General features: G+C 36.5%; 1 protein-coding gene and 1 long non-coding RNA gene across 2 annotated transcripts in view; both read left to right on the forward strand.

Moving 5' to 3' along the window:
- The window catches only part of LOC113229015 (dipeptidyl aminopeptidase-like protein 6), a 566,288-nt gene that overhangs the window by 466,343 nt on the left and 93,945 nt on the right, over nucleotides 1–6,000 (forward strand). The gene's annotated exons all lie outside the window — the stretch shown is intronic.
- Nucleotides 4,164–6,000, forward strand: part of LOC113229058 — a 2,580-nt gene continuing 743 nt past the window's right edge. The window contains exon 1 of the long non-coding RNA XR_003310375.1: nucleotides 4,164–4,235. This is a non-coding gene — a long non-coding RNA (uncharacterized LOC113229058). The remainder of the gene's footprint in view (nucleotides 4,236–6,000) is intronic.

Consider the following 6,000-nt stretch of genomic DNA (forward strand, 5'->3'; position numbering starts at 1 on the left):
TAACTTGCTTGTCGGTTTTCTATCGGATACATTTCCGGGAGTGTGCGCAGGAACTTTTCAATTTAGTTCCACACTCACCGTTCCTCCTTCGGGCGACTAGAAGGTCCAGAGCACCCCATTTTTTATGTCGTTAATATTCCACCTATTCGCACAAAGCGCTTTGCTTCCTCCTTTCTGATGCGTACGGCAAAGAAATAGAATGTTCTACATCTGTATTTCCCGAAAAGTACAGTTTGGGGCTATTCAAGGCAAGAGTGAATAGGCATTTTTTAGGCAAACGCGTCCCCTCGTCGCTTAACATCAGGTGAAATTGTGCCCAAGCGTGATATCATTTTGCAGATGTGATCATATTACACAAAGGGTGCTAAATCTTATTTGGATATAAAACGGAGCAGTTCCCAACATCGATATCCACACGAAGTAATAAATACAATGTCACAACCTTTAAAATTACCAACCCCGCCCAGAAACGGTTATAACATAATGCTTTGACCTCTGACTCGTGTTTCAAAACAACCACCTGTCTGCCGCTGAGTCCTTAGTACCTTTGAAGCCTCTCATGGCTTTTGTCACGTATAATATGTTTTTAAAGTTTTTGACCTTTGTCAATCATAAAGTTTTTTTTATGATACCAAGTAACGGGACGAACAAGTCATGCGCCTGATAGTGAACGACACGCCTGGCTTGAACAGTAGCAGTACTACACAGTGCTTTCAATCGCAAAGATCTGAGGAAACGACATGAAACAAACTATGTATTTATATATAATGGGAAACATTAAAACTCTCCTGCTTAATTTCGTTAGTCAAATTCAAATAATCATTTATTCTATGGGTAATTTTTACACATGAGAACGTAATTTTTTGAGATACTGCTCGTTCACTACGCTGACCTCCCTGAGAAGAACGAGCAAGAAACTCTAGGGTTGTTTTTTTCAAATAAACTTAAATGCTTTGAATCATAATTGTATGGAATCAAGACTCACGTTGTCTTTCCATACATCTTTATCTGACATATACTCTTCAACTTTGTAATATGACTTTTCAATTAAAATACTTCCTACCTCTCACCTGGAAAGTTTTAATTTGGAGTGTCAAGGGTGAATTGGACACCGCCATTATTCGTGATGAAAAGTTGAAACATAAACACTTTCTCCACAATTAGTAGTTAACGTCTGTCTCGGTACATTATGTCTTCCAAACGATACATTACAACGAAATTCTTCTATCTCGTTACCTTTGCGTTGTAGCCTAATTGTTTGACCTCGCGCTCTCTCAAGCAGAAAGTCGTGCGTTCAAATCCGGGCTTGAACCTCGGAATATAAATGTTTTTACGAAATTAATTTGAAATTTACCATGAGCGTTTCAGTGCAGAAAATCGTCGTTAAGAAACCTGCACATATCAATTTCAATTCAATTTAATGGTTTGCGTGGAAACCACAACTCGAGTATTCTCAAAAAATTCTCTCGTTGTGAGAGGTCTGCTAAAATAAGTATAACACAGTAAAAAACAAAGCCCCGTACTAGGGAAACCCTGTGTCGCATAGACAACCACAAATGGCCATACAAATATTTTTTCCGGTCCAGAAATCGACTGCGTGGTAGACCAAAATGGTAACCGTTCGGCCACGGAAGCAGTTAAGTTAGTATTACTTATTTCATAATTGACTTACTACAGATTTGGGGATATCTACATTTGTAAGTTGTGACACTTACTTTTCTTACTGTTGTAGTAATTACTTAACTTTTAAAACTAGATATAAAAACATGTTGGCACTATCACGGTTTGTTATACCACCATGTTTAAAGCAAATAAATGAAAACCACACACAGCAAATTTGAATTTTAAGTTCCTATGGTTAGAGTTTATAATTTGATTTTATCGTTGACAATGATATATCTCTATTTTGGTTTGAACTACTTTCAATGATAAGTATGAAAGTGTATTTTTAGGATACCACAAGTGCTGGAACAAACAAGTCGTGCGCCTGGTGGTAAGTGACACGCATGTCCGCAGTGCCACTCAGAGCTTTAGATCGTAAACATCTAAGAGTCACTGCCACTGCGTTCGTTACCCTGTGACGTAAGTTGACAAGTCCCATGTGTACGTAATTTGAAACGCATTACTGCTTGGCGGCAGAAATAGGGTAAGATGACAGGACTTCCTTGGACGATCTTTTTCACAAGGAGCTCTACAAATCTCTCTTTCAAATCAAAATTCAGAACAAAATTTATTCTTATTAGAAACAACTTTAAATCGAATATTTTTAGTTGTATACTGTAATTTGCTACGTGCACGCAACTATACCTTATTTAAACCAACAGGTGAACGAGACAGACTAATTGAGGGAACATTAAAGATTTCGAAGAAAAAAGTACCAAACCAGTGCATTTACTCAAATATTTTGTATGCGCGTAAAAATATATGTACATAATTTCATTAAGAAAGAAGATATCCATGATACTAACCTTAGAACTAACTCCAAACTCATAGTACCACGATTTGATCTAACTAAGGTAAACGATTATTTTGTGGGGGAACTGTATACGTTTTTACAATAAGATTCCGGAGCATATATTAAGTTTACTATTTCCTAAGTTTAAAACTTACATTAAAAGTATTTTAATTGAAAAGTCATATTACAAAATTGAAGAGTATTTGTTACTTAAAGACGTATGGAAATACAGCATGAGTCTTGATTCCACACAATTATGATTCAAAGCATTTAAGTTTATTTGAAAAGAGCAATCCCTAGAGTTTCTTGCTCGTTCTTCTCAAGGAGGTAAGAGTAGTAAACGAGCAGTAAAAAATGACGTTTTCAAGTATAAAAAATTTTACCTATGGTATAAATGATTGTTTGACTTTTATCTAACTCCCCGAGTCCTAATAAAATCCTTAATATTTTATCCGTTCCTTAAGAAGGTCAGGTACGTGTTATACCTACAGAATAATCTTTATTATATCCCTTAGAATAGAAATAACTTTTGCATCAACTGTTAGGGCCTCTTGTGTACGGAATATCCTATTTTCGAGCCTCGAGTTTTCTATTATAATCTTTACTTCGTGGAATTCGTTTTCGAAAACATGGTTATAAAAACACTCTTGGAATATAAAGTAAACATGCGAAGGAAAATATTTAAATAATTGTCATTGACTTACAATTATATGGACGTCGGGTCCGCGCTAAAAAGTGTCCGCACTTGTAAGGCGCTAAAATCGTATACAGAGCGCGACACTCCGCTTTAGTCTTCATTTGTTCTACTGACAGCGCGATACTGCGATGACATTACAATTTAAATTTCGAATAGGTTGACTTGGGACATTTTTTTCGTGGTTTTTGTATTAGACCCGTCGTCCATTTATTTGTAAGTCAATGATAATTGTAATTGCTTTGTCTTGTAATATAATTTGTCTCACATTACCGCCAAATTTTGACGAGAATTAAAAAAAGATCTCACATCAATTCCGAATTCAAAATACAATCCTCATAACCCTGGCATGCCATTTCATTCGCCTGTCGTTTCCTCATATACAAACTTTTTGCGGCAATTTCAAATTCAAAGTGTCTAATAACAAGCGAGATGAGCAAAGAGGTTCTATTATTGGACTGGCTCCATCTCCCCGCGCCGCTCCCCCTCCTCGCATCTGTACCGATCGATAGCTGCCTGTCTGAAAATAAATAAATGTATTTATGGTGAAAATGCCACGGCCAATCTGATTGACGAGTTTATGATTTGATAAAAGAAAATACAAAATTAAATATTTTACACACCTTCGAGCATGTCATAGCGTGGTTTTCATACGAAGTCGATCCCACGCAGCTGGGAATTTTTTTAAATTTAAATTTAATTTTATGAAAGTCAGGAGAGCATTTTCAGTTATCTCTATTAAATTAATTACTAGGCTCGGTTTAGTGCACGTCACTCTGACTTCTACGAAGCCTTTCCTTAGAAATTTTTATACAACAAATCCTCTTTTCTATTGATTTGGTCAAAGTAACTTACTTTCGGTCATTATGTCTACTAAAAGTAAGCACTTTTCACTTTTCGTCCGATAATGTTTTAATTAACTCGTCATGCCGTATAAGATGGCTTCTCTCTAATCACTTTCTGTTAACTCCTCTTTAATAACTGTTCAACAGATTCCCCCCATCCGCCTCACCTCATCCCAAAACCCTTGATGTTTTAGGGTTTTGCACCTGTTTAATAAGGAGTTCCAACCATACATCCGAACAGGTATTCAACTTGTGATATCTATTTTCAGAAAATTTTGAAATCTCCTTCAACACCGTTTACTATGCTAGCCTATTTATAGTAGCAAGTTAACGGCACAATAAAAACTATTGTATACGTCCATTGGACACGTTTCTCGACTATGAAAGAGAATCGTATAAATAACGACCTTGATCGGGCGCTAGGTGATGGTGTCTCTGTTTTCATTCTGGCCAACGTTAATTTAGGAAACTAATTGGTTTATGGAGTTGATTTTATCTCTGTGGCGCGAAAGTTCGACAATTTCACAGGCTATAATAGTCCTAAAAATAGCTCCAAGTAGATACGTAGCACATATAAATACAAGTACTAGCCGAGAAGTCTTGAAGTCCTTACCAAAGTCGGCAAGTCGGCATATGTCGCTCAGGTAATTTCAAACTTGCTCCAAGGTATTGAGGGCAAAGTCGCACCCTTGTCAAACAAATGACGAAATTCGCAGCTTTTCTAAGATACACAAAAGTGTCAGCCTTACTTAAAATAAAATATTTTGAGTAATTTTTGGCGCAGATTGCGTTTCTTAATTTCTTTCTTCTTTCTTTAATCATTAAGGTCAGAATGAACAGGTGTATGTGTAACGTACCTTTACTCTCTAGCAGATGGTATTGTGAAATAAGTCTGTTTTTAATAAAAAAAGACATGTTTACTTTTTTGTGACCTTCTCCAAGAATACCCCTGACAAATCGAATGCCCCAAAAAATACATGTTACTAAGTCCCCCAATCACTGTCCTTCACTTGGACACGTCTTTGGAACAATTTGTAACTCGCTGTGACTTATTGGAAAAGTTGAGCAAGTCTAACCTCGAACAGAACCTCGAACAGTGGCTAAAAATTTTTACTGACCGAAATTTCTAAGGTATTGTAACGGCCCATATTGCCTACCCATTGTAGATTTCTTTTTGTTGATTCATTGTTTCCACAGCCTGGTAATCTTGTGCACTTTTCGACCAGTCATTCCAATTACCACGCCACCTTTTGCTGGGTCTGCGACGCGAAGTGAGGCTCGTACAATACAGGCTAAATGAATGAAACCCAAAATATTATAATAAAACAAAAATTACGCATTTTTGCAATCAGTGAGAAATCTATTCAAGTTTTGCTTCATTTACCGCTACCAGCGGCTGACTGCGGTTTTGTAAAACACGGTATACTGAAAGCGCTGGTACGAATCCAGAAGGAATTTTTCTTAGTGTTCGATCTTTGTATTAATAACTAGTGGATTAATTTCACAAGAAATAATAAACATCATGGTAGGAAATTAAACTATTTTTCCGGATTTAAATCGCGTATATTTGTTTTTTCAAACAAACCGACGTTTCGGGCCCTTTACAATAATATTGATGCGAACCACCCTATTTTTTTCACTATAGTTACAAAATAGGGTGGTTTGCATCAATATTAGACATGACTGGTTGAAGACTGTACCACGTCAGTCAACCGTGACCATGGGACCTGTACAGGGCCCGAAACGTCGGTTTATTAGAAAAAACAAATATACGCGATTTAATTCCGGCAAAATAGTTTCATTTCCTATGTGTAACAATCGCGAAAACCTAAGAACTCGATAAACATCGTGGTAGTAAAACACAGGGGTATTCAATAAACATAATATCGTATATATTAAAGCAACATCTGTTGTCAGCCATATGTAAACTTGGCTGAGTGAAGAAAAACTTTCATAGATTTCTTAGAAATGGCGCTACGGATAAAGTCGTTAAAAACCAAAAATAA

This window comes from Hyposmocoma kahamanoa, unplaced genomic scaffold (genome assembly GCF_003589595.1).
Source record: "Hyposmocoma kahamanoa isolate Upper Pololo Valley unplaced genomic scaffold, ASM358959v1 270, whole genome shotgun sequence".
Classification (NCBI taxonomy): domain Eukaryota; kingdom Metazoa; phylum Arthropoda; class Insecta; order Lepidoptera; family Cosmopterigidae; genus Hyposmocoma; species Hyposmocoma kahamanoa.